The 17,937-nt window shown below is 35.5% G+C and overlaps 1 non-coding gene across 1 annotated transcript; it reads right to left on the reverse strand.

Annotated features, from left to right (window-relative positions):
- Positions 1 to 750: 750 nt before the first annotated feature.
- On the reverse strand, positions 751 to 857 carry LOC139903394 (small nucleolar RNA R71). Its single transcript, XR_011778215.1, has one exon. It is a non-coding gene; the product is annotated as a small nucleolar RNA R71 (small nucleolar RNA).
- Positions 858 to 17,937: the final 17,080 nt, after the last annotated feature.

Below are 17,937 nucleotides of genomic sequence, written 5' to 3' on the forward strand. Positions count from 1 at the left end.
CTTATATAATTTTTCTTTCCTTTTAAAAACTAATAGGATATTCAGTGAATGCATCGAGCAAGACGTTCACCACCTTTTGTACGTTCACCACCTGTAACTAGATCAAGACATCTAGCAAATATTACCGCCGTTGATTTTTCTTTAGAATCGTCATCCAGTCGACCAAGTACTCCAATTCAAATTTCCGATAATCCATTTTTTGAACCCGACCTCACAATTGAGAATCCGGAGAATATTCAGGGACGATTCATAGATCCTGAACCATTAGATTTTCCTCCGGAACCACCAATCATTCAAACAGAGATTGTTGAGGAACGAACCATTAAATCAGAATCCTCTAGTGATTCCGATTCAACAAATTCAATTATGGAGAATCTGGAACCTTTAAGTATGGAAGACCGAATGAGAGCAAAACGCACTGGCCAAGGTCACGCAATTACTCATCCTGACATTAATGCGCCAGATTATGAAATCAAAGGACAAATTCTACACATGGTAACTAATCAATGCCAATTTAGTGGTGCACCGAAGGAAGATCCAAATGAACATCTTCGTACCTTTAATAGGATCTGCACTCTATTTAAAATAAGAGAAGTTGAGGATGAACAGATATATATCATGTTATTTCCCTGGACTTTAAAGGGAGAAGCCAAAGATTGATTGGAATCGTTACCTGAAGGGGCGATTGATACATGGGACGTTTTAGTTGAAAAATTTCTTAAACAATTCTTTCCGACATCTAAAGCCGTAAGACTTCAAGGAGAAATTGTTATGTTCACACAGAAGCCAAATGAAACTCTATATGAGGCATGGACAAGATTTGGAAAGTTATTAAGAGGATGTCCGCAACATGGTTTAGACACCTGTCAAATAGTACAAATATTCTACCAAGGATGCGACATCACTACAAGGAAAGACATCGACATAGCAGCTGGTGGTTCTATTATGAAGAAAACTGAAACTGATGCTTACAAAATTATTGATAACACTGCTTCCCACTCACATGAGTGGCACCAAGAAAAAGATATCGTTAGATCATCTAAAGCAGCTAGAGCCGATTCTAGCCATGACTTAGATTCCATTTCTGCAAAGATAGATGCTGTCGAGAGACGAATGGAAAAGATGACTAAAGATATCCACTCAATACGAATTAGTTGTGAGCAGTGTGGAGGACCATATTTGACAAAAGATTGTCTCAGTATTGAATTAACAATGGAACAAAGAGAGAATATTTCATACATAAACCAAAGGCCTGGAAATAATTATCAGAATAATTATCAACCGCCAAGACCGATTTACAATCAAAACCAGAACTATAACCGAAATATTCCATACAACAACCAACAAGGTCCTAGCAATCAACAAGTATCCAATAATACTTACAATCAGCAAAGACCTAATTTTCAAAACAAACCACCACAAACCGATGATAAAAAGCCGAATTTAGAAGATATGATGACGAAGCTAGTTGAAACTCAAACGCAGTTTTTCACATCTCAAAAACAAACCAATGAACAAAATGCTCAAGCATTTAGAAATCAACAAGCTTCTATTCAAAATTTGGAACAAGAAGTAAGTAACCTAGCAAGGTTAATAGGTGAAAGAAAACCGGAAAGTTTACCTAGTGATACAAATGCTAACCCCCGGAATGAAACAGCTAAAGCCATTACCACAAGAAGTGGTACAACACTTAAACCACCTGAAATACCTGTAACTTCTGATGAAGCTATTCCTACTCCACAAGAACCACAACCTGATCAAGATAAGGAAAAAGAACCGGTAGTTGAAAAGGTTAATGAAGATAACACAGCTAAGGATAAACCTTATGTTAAACCATACCAACCACCACTTCCTTACCCGAGTAAAATGAAGAAAGAGAAACTTGAAGCCGAGCAATCCAAATTCTTGGATATGTTTAAACAGATAAATGTAAATCTTCCTTTCATTGATGTGATTTCAGGAATGCCTAGATATGCTAAATTTCTGAAAGATCTAATCTCGAATAGAAAGAAAATGGAAGAACTCTCGGCCGTTACTATGAATGCTAATTGTTCAGCAGTGCAGTTGAATAAGATACCAGAAAAATTATCTGATCCAGGAAGTTTCACAATTCCATGTTTTCTGGGTAGTCTTAGTTCAATAGAAGCATTGGCAGACTTAGGTGCTAGTATAAATTTAATGCCGTATTCACTATACGCTAAACTAGATCTTGGAGAATTGAAACCAACAAGAATAAGCATACAACTAGCCGATCGATCAATAAAATATCCTAGAGGGATAATGGAGAACATGCTAGTTAAAGTTGGTACCTTAGTATTTCCAGTAGATTTTGTTGTTCTGGACATGGAAGAAGATTCTCAAGTTCCTCTCATATTAGGAAGACCATTCTTAAACACGGCTAAAGCAATGATAGACGTGTTTGGTAAGAAACTGACCCTAAGTATAGAGGACGAGAGTGTTACCTTTTCAGTTGATAGAGCAATGCAACAACCGCAATCTGCAGATGATACATGTTATTATATTCAAACTATAGATTCACATGCAGAATTGTTAGAAGAATTTCCAGAATTACAAGGAACAGAAGAATGTTCTTTAGGAGAAGGTAATGAACCAATTGATGAAGCTGAAATGTTAGCTACACTAATAGCAAATGGATATGAACCAACAACAGAAGAAATTCAAATGCTAAAAGAAGAAGACAGATATCAATATAAATCATCGATAGAAGAACCACCGACATTAGAATTAAAGCCACTTCCAAACCATTTGGAATACGCTTATTTATATGGTGAATCTGAATTACCTGTAATAATATCGTCTTCTCTTACTGAAATGAGAAATCTCAACTCATTTCTGTGTTGAAAGCTCATAAACCAGCTATTGCATGAAAGATTCATGATATTAAAGGAATAAGTCCTTTGTATTGCACACATAAAATCCTTATGGAAGAAGGTCATAAAACGTATGTGAAACGCCAACGAAGACTAAATCCGAATATGCAAGATGTAGTTAAAAAAGAAATTATTAAACTGCTAGATGCAGGTTTAATTTATCCAATCTCTGATGGTCCATGGGTAAGCCCAGTTCAATGCGTGCCTAAGAAGGGTGGCATGACTGTCATTACAAATGAAAAAAATGAGCTTATTCCTACAAGGACTGTAACAGGATGGCGTGTATGTATTGATTATAGAAAATTAAATGACGCCACCAGAAAAGATCACTTTCCCTTACCTTTTATTGATCAAATGTTGGAAAGATTAGCCGGAAACAGTTACTATTGTTTTCTTGATGGATTTTCCGGATATTTTCAAATTCCAATAGCACCCGAAGATCAAGAGAAAACCACATTCACGTGCCCTTATGGTACTTTTGCTTACCAACGCATGCCATTTGGACTTTGCAACGTCCCTGCAACCTTTCAAAGGTGTATGATGGCGATTTTTCACGACATGATAGAAGAATGCATGGAAGTTTTCATGGATGACTTTTCAGTCTTCGGTGATACATTTGAATCATGTCTAGTTAATCTGGAACGAATGCTTATTAGATGTGAACAATCAAATCTAGTTCTTAATTGGGAGAAATGCCATTTCATGGTTAAAGAAGGCATCGTTCTTGGACATAAAATTTCAAAAGAAGGAATTGAAGTGGATAGAGCTAAAGTAGATGTAATTGCTAAACTTCCACATCCCACCAATGTTAGAGGAGTTAGGAGTTTTCTAGGGCATGCCGGTTTTTACCGACGTTTCATAAAAGATTTTTCTAAAATTGCCACTCCTATGAATAAACTCATAGAAAAAGATGCTCCATTCATCTTTTCAGATGAATGCATCAAATCTTTTAATATTCTTAAAGAGAAACTCACTAATGCGCCGATCATGATAACACCAAATTGGAATCTACCGTTTGAACTAATGTGCGATGCAAGTAATTTTGCAATGGGAGCCGTTTTAGGACAAAGGATTGAAAAACGATTTCAACCTATATATTATGCTAGTAAGACGTTACAAGGAGCACAAACGAACTATACAACTACTGAAAAAGAACTCCTTGCTATTGTCTTCGCTTTTGACAAATTTCGTTCATATCTCGTTCTAGCAAAAATGGTGGTCTATACCGACCATTCTGCTCTTAGATACCTATTTTTGAAACAAGATGCCAAACCAAGATTAATCCGTTGGATCTTACTCTTACAAGAGTTCGATATTGAAATCTGAGATAAAAAAGGAGCAGAAAATCTCGCCGCTGATCATCTTTCTCGTCTTGAAAATCCCGAATTAGAAGTTCTAAATGAATCGGCCATACAAGACAACTTTCCTGATGAATATCTATTGAAGATAGATTATAATGAAATACCATGGTTTGCAGACTATGCAAACTACTTAGTATGTGGATTCCTTGAAAAAGGATTATCGTACCAAAAATGAAAGAAATTCTTCAGTGATATAAAACACTATTTTTGGGAAGATCCACATCTGTTTAAAAGTTGTCCCGATGGAATAATACGCCCATGTGTATTCGGAGATGAAGCTAGTAAAATTTTAAACCATTGTCACACAGGACCAACAGGAGGGCACTATGGGCCTCAACTAACAGCAAGAAAAGTTTATGATGCTGGATTCTATTGGCCTACAATTTACAAAGACGCACACCTTCTTTGTAAATCCTGTGATGCTTGTCAAAGGGCCAGAAAAATTAGTCAACGTGATGAAATGCCACAAAATGTCATTCAAGTATGTGAAGTATTTGACATTTGGGGTATTGACTTTATGGGTCCATTTCCAAAATCTCATAATAATCTCTATATTCTCGTAGCCATTGATTATGTATCTAAATGGGCGGAAGCACAAGCTCTCCCAACTAACGATGCACGAGTTGTAGTCAACTTTTTAAAACATCTTTTTGCAAGATTTGGAACACCAAAAGCTTTAATAAGTGATCGGTGTACTCATTTCTGTAATAATCAACTTGAGAAAGTTCTCAAAAGATATGGAGTAACTCATAAAATCTCCACTACTTATCATCCACAAATAAGTGAACAAGTTGAAAATACCAACCGAGCTTTAAAACGTATTCTAGAAAAAACCGTAGGATCAAATCCGAAGGAATGGTCCATTAAATTGGAGGATGCACTCTGGGCTTTTAGAACAGCCTACAAAACTCCAATTGGAACCACACCTTTTAGACTTATTTATGGAAAACCATGTCATCTTCCAGTAGAAATTGAACACAAAGAATTTTGGGCTTTGAAGACATGTAATCTTGATTTACATGAAGTTGTACGTCTACGGTTAAGTCAACTAAATGAATTAGAAGAATTAAGACATGAAGCATACGAAAATTCGTTAATCTATAAGGAAAGAACAAAGAAATGGCATGATAAAAGAATCAGAAGTTCAAAAGAATTCAAAGAAGGAGACAGAGTTCTTCTTTTCAATTCACAATTCAAGCTATTTCCTGGAAAATTGAAATCAAGATGGTCTGGACCATTCATAGTCAAAAGAGTTTTTCCATACGGAACGATAGAATTAATAAATTCAAATGGGATTGAATTTAAGGTTAATGGTCACAGAGTTAAACATTACATAGATAGTCCAATGGAAGTTGACAATGAAGTTAATCACAATTTCGATACCACAGCTAACTAAGTGTGGGGAGAATCAAGTCTTTTAAAGGATAATATGTATTTCTGTTAGAGTTCGATTTTCTGTTTTCGTGTAGTTCTCGAAAATGGAACCCGAATGGTCTTTCCCTAGCAGACCCTAAAGAACTAGTCTTCTCCCCCCATTCTGAATTTTTATTTTTTTTAGGAAATGAAGACTGCATGTGAACTAAACCATGGTCTAATGCTACACGCTTTGATCACTAAACGTAATAATGACACACTTCCGAGTGAAATAGTATCAGTAATCAGAGAAAGATTGGACGGAGTAAGAAAAGAATCCAGATGCGAAGATAATAAGTTACAATTTGGTAAAGGAAAATCAAAATCCGCAGCGAAAAGAAGAGCACGACACCTTGAAAGATGTCACAAATGCGGAAAATGGTCACATGGAGGTAAATGTTCAAATAATCAAACCTATTCAAACACCGAATTTGTTACTTTATGCAGAGACGGACCGTTAATATGTTTAGAAGAAAAAACACTGAATGCTCGAGGTTACGCCTTTGTAGCTATGGAAAACTAATTAAACCGACTATCTTATGAGTGGGATAGATCATATCACTAAGAATACTATCTCACAGGTAAGTCTGTACAGTTTTTATTTTTTTTTATTTTCATTTTTAACCTTTTGATAATAAACGCTAATTTGTTCGCTATAAAGTATTAAATTGGTATTGAATAAAATTAGGTTTGGCGACCGAAATTATTGATATCATACAAAAATTTATTACATCACTGCGAAATATTAATGTTTATTCTTAAGGTATAAATATCTTTAATCGATCAACCCAAAATATTTCAAAAATTCGTCATGAGTTAAATTAGGTCATGGAACCGAAATTACTTTACCGAAAAGAGGGGCACATATTTTTGATAATATTTGATTGATTAAAGTGGGATAAAAGACCAAAAAGATTTTTAATTTTATTTTTACCATGTTTTTTAAAATTAATAAATAAATATTAATTTAATATTGTAAACTTATTTAAAATTGTAAATATTTGAAAAATTAATATAAGTTTGTATGTATAAAAACAAAAATATAATTTAAGTTTGGTGTGAATTTTTAAAATATGAATTTTTAATTTTATGCATTTTAAATTTAAGTTTGGTGTGAATTTAAAAACAAAAATTTACTTTATTTCGCTAAGTTAAAATTATGATTTTTAAAATTCGTCGTAAGTTGAAGACTAGGTCTTTGAACCGAAATTGCTTTACCCGAGGGAGGGATGAGAACTTTTATTATCATTATTTTTAAACTTATTGACTTAAAGTATGCCAAAAACATTAAAAAAAAACTCATAAATCTTTGCTTTTAAAACCGCGCTTTAAATTGACAAATTTTAAAATTTTGTCGAGGGACGGACTAGGACATTATTCCGAAACACCCTCATCCTAAAATGAAACAAAATTTTAAATTTAATTAATTATATGTTCTAAAAGTGTAAGGTTTTATAAAAAAAAAAAATGAAAAACAAATGTGATGTAACAACAAGATAAAATGAACAAATGATGTGCACCATTTATCATTTAACATAAACAACAATATGTTTGGAAACTTTGGTAAAATTTAATCATTTTTCTACGCTAATCACCCTCAATAATTTAAATTGTTACTGATTTCTTGCAAATGAGGGCATTGCAAGATCTTAAGTGTGGGAAGGGGTTAAATTCTTTCGGATTTTAAAATTTTTTTTTATTTAAACACTTGGTTACCATTAAAAATACTAGTAACACAGTAGTTGTATTAGAATCTAGTGCTCTCTGATAACAAAGAACAGCCCTAGTCTTATATACTGACTACCCAATTCTAGTAAAATTTTTCAAAATTTTCAATTAAATGAACTCAAAATCATGTTTATACATATTTATGAATGATAAAACTAGGTTTTAACACCGAAATTATTGTTACCTCGGAAAGGACATAAATTGAGAAACAAACCAAAATGTTAAAATTCATTTAAAATGGAATAGAGGACAATAAAAAGGAAAATAAAAGCCAAGTGTGGGAAAATTTACCAAGATATTTTAAACATATGTCACATATTTCTGTAACAAATAACTGAAAATACTTTTGCTTTGGACTAAACTAAACTGTTTTACCCGATGAAAGAAAAGAAGAGATGGATCTACACGATGAATCAATTCCATCATTAAAAGGAAGTAAAGTCTTCCAAAAAATAAACGCTCTTCTTGATTTAGGTCATGAAGTTGTCGTCCTGACCAGCTGTAGGTTGATGAAAAATCTAGAAAAGTCATCTCTAAAATCAGCAGGAAATCCACGGACCTCAGCATAAAACAGGGTCGCCAAGTGGTCAGATTTATCCTAACCATGAGAAGGATTTATCTCATACAATGGGGGGGCACCGTGCAAATTAGCTGGATAAGACTAATGAATCAGATCCCCAGAAAGGATAATCTCCTTAAAGATCAAAAATCAGCTTTTAAGACTGATATTACTCAATCCTAGAGATTGACCTTAAAGATTGAGAATTCAAACTCATGGAATTCAATGATATCTAAACTCGAGCTTGAACGAGAAAATATTTTGATCAAAAATTACAAACCGATTTGTTTTCTGAAAACCCTATTTTTAATACGTTCATTACCATTGAACGTAAAATCCTAGGAATTCACCTGGAATTCATTAGGTCATCTGAACCAAATCGGGTGTCAACCGTAAGAACGGTGGTTGCATAGCATGGTCAAAGACAAGACCTTGTGCCAGACCGAAAAATTATAAGGGTGAGCTTTACTATTGCTCATACCAAGGATAGTAATTGCGTCCGACACGTTATAGACCATAATTAAAAGCATGTCAGGGGACATTGCCTTAACAGTTGCTTGTTCAACGCTTTCCTTTACAATCGGACGGTAGTTTATCGAAAGGTAATATACGGGACAAGTGAACTGGACGTGTTGCTTTCCTAATACAAGGTTAGCAAGTGGGTAACACAAAACCACAAGTGTTGAGCTAAAATTTTCAAATCTGAAACCCACAAAAATATTTTGCAAACACCTGTGAAGGGTTATTCCGGAAAACTAATCTAGGGTAAAAGCTAGATTAAAATTTTCAAAAGATCAAATGTTTTCATAAAGATCCAATTTTCTTAAAGGATCTAAATTTTATAGTCATGTGGGACTGTAAACCATATCGTTACTACCATTTTTTATACCGCCGTATAGAAATAACTGATGTACAAAGTGTGAAGTATAAAGAAGTGATTCTAGTATTGCAAGACTATATTGCTTGAGGACAAGCAACGCTCAAGTGTGGGAATATTTGATAATGCTAAAAACGAACATATATTTCATAGCATTATTCCTCAAGAAAGACAAGCTTTTAGTTGCAATTGTTCTATTTACAAGTAATATTCGTTTAAAATAATAAAAGGTGAAGACAAAAGACAGATTCGACGAATTGAAGACGCAAATGACCAAAAAAGCTCAAAAGTACAAAATACAATCAAAGAGGTTCCAATTATTGATAATAAACGTCTCAAAATTACAAGAGTACAAGATTCAAAACGCAAAGTACAAGATATTAAATTGTACGCAAGGACGTTCGAAAATCCGGAACCGGGACCAGAGTCAACTCTCAACGCTCAACGCAACGGACTAAAAATTACAAGTTAACTATGTATATAAATATAATATAATATATAATTAATTATATAAATTATATATATATTATATTTATATAATAAACCGTCGGTAAACAAAGAGCCAAAGCTGGGTGAGGTGTAATTACAAACTCCGCGACTCGCGGAGTTTGAAGAGCAAAAAGGGCGCGAGTCGCGGAGCTCACCTGGACTCAAATCCCTATAAAAGCAAACGCAGTTTGATCGCAAAAATATCCATAATATCATTCTCTCTATCTATATACGTAGTATATATTTATATTTATATTTATATTTTAATTTTAATTTTAATTTTAATTCTAATAATAAGGGTATGTTAGCGAATGTTGTAAGGGTGTAAGTCGAAATTCTGTCCGTGTAACGCTACGCTATTTTTAATCATTGTAAGTTATGTTCAACCTTTTTAATTTAATGTCTCGTAGCTAAGTTATTATTATGCTTATTTAAAACGAAGTAATCATGATGTAGGGCTAATTACTAAAATTGGGTAATTGGACTTTGTACCATAATTGGGGTTTGGACAAAAGAACGACACTTGTGAAAATTAGACTATGGGCTATTAATGGGCTTTATATTTGTTTAACTAAATGATAGTTTGTTAATTTTAAAATAAAGATTTACAATTGGACGTCCCTATAAATAACCATATTACCATATACACTCAATCGGACACGATGGGCGGGATATTTATATGTACGAATAATCGTTCATTTAACCGGACACGAGAATTGATTAATAGCCACTAGAATTATTAAAACAGGGGTGAAATTATGTACAAGGACACTTGGCATAATTGATAACAAAGTATTAAAACCTTAGGTTACACTCAGTCGACATCCTGGTGTAATTATTAAACAAAGTATTAAAATCTTTTTACAGTTTAAGTCCCCAATTAGTTGGAATATTTAACTTCGGGTATAAGGATAATTTGACGAGGATACTCGCACTTTATATTTATGACTGATGGACTGTTATGGACAAAAACCAGACGAACATATTAAATAATCCAGGACAAAGGACAATTAATCCATGGGCATAAAACTAAAATCAACACGTCAAACATCATGATTACGGAAGTTTAAATAAGCATAATTCTTTTATTTCATATTTAATTTCCTTTATTTTATATTTAATTGCACTTCTAATTATAGTACTTTTATTTATTGTTTTTGTATTTAATTGCACTTTTAATTATCGTACTTTTTAATTATCGCAAGTTTATTTTATCGCACTTTTATTTATCGCAATTTCATTATCGTTATTTACTTTACTCTTTAAATTAAGTCTGTTATTTATTTAATATTTTACATTTTGTTTTAACTGCGACTAAAGTTTTAAAATCGACAAACCGGTCATTAAATGGTATAAACCCCCTTTTATAATAATAATATTACTTATATATATATTTGTATTTTTATAAAATAAAACTAATATAGCGTTAAGCTTTGATTAAAAGATTTTCCCTGTGGAACGAACCGGACTTACTAAAAACTACACTACCGTACGATTAGGTACACTGCCTATAAGTGTTGTAGCAAGGTTTAAGTATATCCATTCTCTAAATAAATAAATATCTTGTGTAAAATTGTATCGTATTTAATAGTATTTCCTTGTAAAATTTAATAGTATTTTATACCCCTTAGCTTTAACATCACTAAGTATTGTATTACTTAATAATGAAATTAAACCGACAAGTATATACACAACTTGTCTTTGGGGCAAACTTGAATGTTTAGTCTAAATATCATGCAGTGGCATAACTTTTTGATCTGCGAGATCAACTTTACAAACTAAATCTTGTGGTTTAAAACAACGGTCAAACTTATTTGTTAAACCTATGAACTTCACTCAACTTTTTTGGTTGACACTTTAGCATGTTTTGTCTCAGGTGCTGTTTGATCAAGTTATTTATCTACTACTTATGTGATGCTACTTGGACATAGGATCAAGAGATATCGCATTTACTATTTCTGCATTTAAAACATTTACTTTATTCCTTTGTAACGACATTTCATTTATTCCGCTGTGTACTCTCAATAAATTTTGATTTTATCATGTAGTATTGTTCTCGTATATTATAATATATTGGTTTATTTGATATTAAGTCACATTTCGCCCAGGCCCTAACTGGGGGTGTGATAGATTGGTATCAGAGCTGATTTAATGCGCTTATAAGCGGATTAATCGTAGAGGGGGTTCTCACAGTGTTACCTGTGACGAAGCATTGACTCTTGCCCCTCGCGAGCCTTTTAGGTTGGCCGTTTTGCCGAGAGGTTAGCCGTAAAATTAGTATCTGAGGTACACTTAGTGGTCACGAAAGAACGGCACTAGGTGGGATGAAAAATTCCCCACTCTGCGACACAGAATGTCACAGATTGGTATCAGAGCATAACCAGGCTGTTATATATAGAGAACCAGGATTGCATTTTTATGAGTGCCTTATTTATTAGCTAGGGTGCCTTAGCAATCTAGGAAACTATAACCTTTCCTGCTTTAGACTTAAAGCACTTAGGATTGCCCTATAATCTTAACACTTATGCTTTCATAAACTTGACTTAAAGATTCTAATCAAAGTCTCTTTCCTAATGATAGGATGTCAAGCTCAAGTGTTAACAAGCCCAACAAGGCAACTCACAACCCTACCACCGAAGTAGGTGTTGGAGACTCTTCAACTTCGAGACCTGTTCGAAGTCCTTCCTACAGTCCTGCCTCACCGTCACCAAATTATAGCCCAAATACTATTCAACATGGGTCTCCTTAATACTATCCAACTCCGAGAATCGAGGATAAAGGAAAACGTCATGAAGAAGCTGGTCCGTCAAGGAAGAGAGCCCGATCTCCTTCTTATGAGGATGCTGCTAAGTATGAGATCTTGAACCTATGTAAAGATACCGAGAGGAACATTGAAGGTTTGCTTCACCACATGGCGAGAGTGGAGGTCCGTATGGATGAGAAAGATCGCGAAATTAAGAAATTAGTGGAAGAAAATGTGAAGCTAAGAAAGGAGTTAATGCTGCTAAGGTATGAGGAAGAACGCAACACCCGTTGGGGAAAGCAATCACTTGCTCATCTCAAAGAGGAAGTTGATATCCGAACAAATATAGAGAGAAGTCGTGTTGACAAGCAGTTGGCACTAAAGGAATACGACACCAATACAGTCAACAGTCGTGTTACCAACCTTTACAACAATCTCGAGTACCTCTACGAAAAGCAAAAAGAAAAGAACGAGCGATATGAGAAGTTTATGAAAGAGTCTCTCGACTCTCAAACCGAAAGGCTAGAGAAACTTGTGAAGGATAACATAGAAAAAGTGATGAAGCAGTTTGAGGACGAGAAGAAGAAATATGAAGACTACTTCAATCTTAATATTTCTTAGTTATTTTTCCATTTTCCATCGATGTAAAGGCTATGCCTTAAACTATTTTCTGTTTTCGAATCGTGTATTAAAAGGCTTATTTAACGCCTTGTTCCTTAATAATATAAAGTGTTTTATTTATATCATGTGATATCAATACTTTATCTTATTCATACTTGTAATTGCTCAAACCTATAATTTGTTAACTTATCCGACTTATGTCAACTTCTATGTAGCAACATCATGGTTCGTCCAGCTGCACCTACTGTTAACAATATCGTGTTGACTACCGAGCAATTCCAACAGCTACTCACTACCGCACAAGGCAACGCTCAAGCTAATAATGTTAAGCCTCAACCGAAACCTTGTTCGTACAAGGACTTTACAAACTGTCACCCTCCCGCATTCAAGGGAAATGAAGAAGCTGTCGAACTAGTTCATTGGTTCGAGAAGATGGAGTCCATTTTCCGTATCTGCAACTGTAGAGATGACGATCGAGTAAAGTATGCCACTAGCTCATTAGGTGGTAATGCTTTAACTTGGTGGTCTGCTCATGCCAAGTCCGTAGGAATTGTCAATGCTAATGCAATTCCATGGGATGAACTCAAAAGCATGATGATTAATAAATTCTGCCCTCGAAGTCAAGTTCAGAAACTTGAAGCTGAGTTCTGGGAACTCAAGGTGAAGGGAACTGATATTGAAAGCTACACCAACTGTTATATTGAGCTTTCTACTCTATGTCCCGAGATGTTTCCTACCGAAGCTAGAAGGATTGAATGATATATTGAAGGTCTCCCCGAGGATGTTCAGGGGAATGTTATTGCTACCGAGAAGGTTACTCTTGATGCTGTGATTCTCATGGCACAAAATCTAATGTTGGCCAAGAGAAGAAGAGTGTCGGCCATTAAGCCTGTTGATACCAAGGGTAATGAAGGTAAGAGGAAGTTTGAGTCATCTCAAGATTCAACTCAAAATGCTAGTAAGAAACCTGCGGAAGGTACAAGATCGAATTATAAGGGTACCTATCCTTTCTGTGTTCGTTGTGAGAGGCATCACCTGGGGAAGTGTACTGCTACTTGTTCGTTGTGTAAGAAAGTGGGACACGTTGCTAAGACGTGTAAGACTCCTCCAAAGGATAAGGCTATTGTTCCAGCCAAAGCTCCTCCTACATGTTATACTTGCGAAGAAAAGGGACACATTAGTCCAAATTGCCCTAAGAAGAAGGATAATCCCGCTCCTGGAACTAATACTACTACTGCGAAGGGTAGTGCGTTTGTTATCGCTGCTGCTGAAGCTCGAGATTAGGATGAGGTCATCACGGGTACGTATCTTGTCAATAATTTTTATGCCACTATTTTATTCGATACTGGTGCCGACAGAAGTTACGTGTCTAGTGATTTTTGTACCCTGTTTACTGAAAAGCCTCAACCCTTAGAGACTAAACGATTAGTAGAAGTAGCCAATGGGAAGATCATGCAAGTTGATAAAATCTATAAAAATTTCAACCTAATCTTAGCCAATAAAGAATTTAAGATAGACCTTTTACCGGTCGAGCTCGGAAGTTTTGACGTCGTAGTTGGAATGGATTGGTTACGTCTATTACATGCTGCTATCATGTGTTACGATAAAACTATTCATGTGCCATTGGGAAATGGAGAGACTCTCATCATCCAAGGTAAAAAGAGTGGTTCCAATCTCAACATTATCTCCTGTATTAAAACCCGCAAATACCTTATGAAAAGTTATCCAGCTATTCTAGCCCACGTTAAGATGATTGAACCAGAAGAGAAGAGTATTGACGATGTACCAGTGGTTAAAGACTATCCCGATGTGTTTCCCGAAGATCTTTCTGGTCTTCCACCTCCTCGACAAGTTGAATTTCAAATTGATTTAACTCCCGGTGCTGCACCTATTACTAAAGCTCCATACCGATTAGCACCCTTCGAGATGAAGGAATTATCCAACCAACTCCAAGAACTATTGGATAAAGGTTCTATTCGTCCAAGCTCGTCCCCATGGGGAGCTCCTATTCTGTTTGTTAAGAAGAAAGATGGTACGTTAAGGATGTGCATTGATTACCGCAAACTTAACAAGCTTACTATCAAGAACCGTTATCCGTTGCCGCGTATTGATGATTTATTTGACCAACTCCAAGGGTCAAGCGTCTATTCAAAGATTGATTTGAGATCCGGTTATCACCAACTCAGAGTCAAGGAATCCGATATTCCTAAGACTGCTTTTCGCACTCGTTATGGGCACTATGAATTTTGTGTCATGCCTTTTGGTTTGACCAACGCTCCTGCTGTGTTCATGGATCTTATGAACCGTGTTTGCAAACCTTATCTTGATAAATTCGTCATTGTTTTCATTGATGACATTTTGATCTACTCCAAGAGTGAGGAAGAACATGAACAACATTTGCGCATGATTCTTGAACTCTTACGAAAGGAACAACTTTATGCTAAATTTTGTAAGTGCTAGTTTTGGCTCAAAACCGTACAATTCCTTAGACATGTTGTTGATGGAAACGGAATACATGTCGATCCAGCCAAGATTACTGCTATTCAGAACTGGGAGATACCAAAGACTGCGAAGCATATTCGTCAATTTTTGGGACTTGCCGGTTACTATCGAAGGTTTATAAAAGATTTTTCCCTACTTGCTAAACCTCTTACAAAGCTAACTGAAGTTTGAGTGGTCCGAAGAACATGAATCTGCTTTCAAGATTCTAAAGGAGAAATTGACCGCAGCCCCGATTCTATCCTTACCCGAAGGTACTGATGATTTTTTTGTTTACTGCGATGCTTCAAAGCAAGGCTTTGGTTGTGTTTTAATGCAACGAGAAAAGGTTATTGCCTACGCATCTAGACAGTTGAAGAAACATGAAGAGAACTATACCACACATGACCTTGAGTTAGGTGCCGTGGTATTTGCATTAAAGATATGGAGACATTATCTATATGGTACTAAGTTTACAGTGTACACTGACCATAAAAGTCTTCGACACATCTTTGATCAAAAACAGCTGAACATGAGGCAAAGCCGATGGCTCGAGTTATTGAACGATTATCACTGTGAGCTGAAATATCATCCCGGCAAGGCGAATGTAGTTGCCGATGGCCTTAGTCGAAAAGACGATGTTAAATGTGTTCGTGCTTTAAACCTGAAAATCAAATCAAATCTTATCTCACGAATATGTGAAGCTCAATCGGAAGCTATTAAACCGACACTTATCGAAGGTGAAGGACTAATTGGTTTTGAGAACCAACTTCAAGTGAAAGCTAATGGTACACGGTACTTTGGCAACAGAATTTGGGTTCCTCGCTTCGGTAATCTCCGTGAATTAGTCTTGGATGAAGCTCATAAGACTAGATATTCTATTCATCCCGGTTCCAGTAAGATGTATCACGATGTGAAGCAATTCTACTGGTGGCTTAACATGAAAGATGACATTGCTACTTATGTAAGTAAGTGTCTCACTTGTTTGAAAGTCAAGGCCGAACATCAAAAGCCTTCTGGTCTGTTGACACAATCCGATATTCCACAGTGGAAATGGGAATGTATCACTATGGACTTCGTTACTAAGTTACCTAAGACTTCAAATGGTAACGATACTATTTGGGTCATAGTTGATCGTCTTACTAAATCTGCACATTTCATACCGATCAAGGAAACTGACAAGATGGAGAAATTATCACAGCTTTATATTAAAGAAATTGTCTCACATCATGGGGTTCCTATCTCGATTATTTCTGATCGCGACAGTCGATTCGTATCCAGTTTCTGGAAAACTTTACAATCTACTCTTGGAACTCGACTTGACATGAGTATAGCCTATCATCCGCAAACTGATGGTCAAAGTGAATGAACTATTCAAACCATGGAAGATATGCTACGTGCTTGTGTAATCGATTTCGGCAAAGGTTGGGATAGACATCTACCTTTAGTTGAATTTTCTTACAACAACAGTTATCACTCCAGCATTAAAGCTGCACCTTTTGAAGCTTTATATGGACGAAAATGTAGATCCCCTTTATGTTGGGATGAACTCGAGGACAGACATTTAACTGGTCCTGAAATCATTCGCGAAACTACCGAAAAGATCGTTCAAATTAAGTAACGATTAGAAACTGCCCGTAGCCGACAAAAGAGCTATACTGATAAGAAATGAAAAGACATCGAATACCAAGTTGGATATAAAGTCATGTTGAAAGTATCGCCTTGGAAATGTGTTGTCCGCTTCGGTAAACGAAGTAAACTCAGTCCACGATACGTTGGACCTTTCACAGTTACTCAAAGAGTCGATCCCGTGGCATACCGATTAGAACTACCAACTGAACTTAGCCAAGTACATGATGTGTTTCATATCTCAAATCTTAAACGGTGTCTTGCTGATGACACACTGGTTATTCCTTTGGATGATGTCCGCATTGATGAGCTAATGCACTTCGTTGAAGAACCTATAGAAATCATGGAAGGAGAGGTCAAACAAACGCGTAAAAGCAACATACCTATCGTCCGTTGGAATTCGCGTAGAGGCCCCGAATATACCTGGGAACGCAAAGACCACATGAAACAGAACTATCCCCATCTCTTCTCACCTGCTGATGCAAACGAGGAATCTACCTAAAACTTCAGGACGAAGTTTTCAATAACGGGGAGGTACTATAACGACCCTCATTTTTCCATTCTATATTTTTCCATATTAAACGCCCAATAATATAATTAAACTTAATAATTAAACTTTAATCGATAATGGTTAAGCGTTAAGAATTACAAAATATACTAATTAACTTTGTACATTAATTGACAAGTTAATAAAAATAATAAGTTAATTAACTTTCATGAACAAATAAATATTGCGTACTTAAAATAATTAAACTAGGATAATTAAGGAATCATTTAAGCTAATCTAAAGTATAAGGTTTAAAGTGAAAAGTCCCAAAACCCTCCTTAAAAATGCCCTAGCCAAAATTTAAAAAATAAAATAAGTGAATTGCCTAAAATACCCCTCTAATTTTTGGCACCCATCATCCCTCTTAACCCCCTCTTCAAGCTAACTTGTTTCCTAAGTAATTCCTAATTAAACCCTAATTCTAGAATCCTTCTAACACTCCTATAAATAGAGGCCTAAGCTAACCCATTCTATGTAACAAATCACAATTACAACTCTCTCTCAAAATCTCTCTCCCTCTCTCCCTAGTTTCGGCCAAAACCGAAACCACCACCACCACCACCATCACCATCGAAATCCATCACCACCTTCAAGGGTTTTC

Source organism: Rutidosis leptorrhynchoides, chromosome 3, assembly GCF_046630445.1.
Source record: "Rutidosis leptorrhynchoides isolate AG116_Rl617_1_P2 chromosome 3, CSIRO_AGI_Rlap_v1, whole genome shotgun sequence".
NCBI lineage: Eukaryota > Viridiplantae > Streptophyta > Magnoliopsida > Asterales > Asteraceae > Rutidosis > Rutidosis leptorrhynchoides.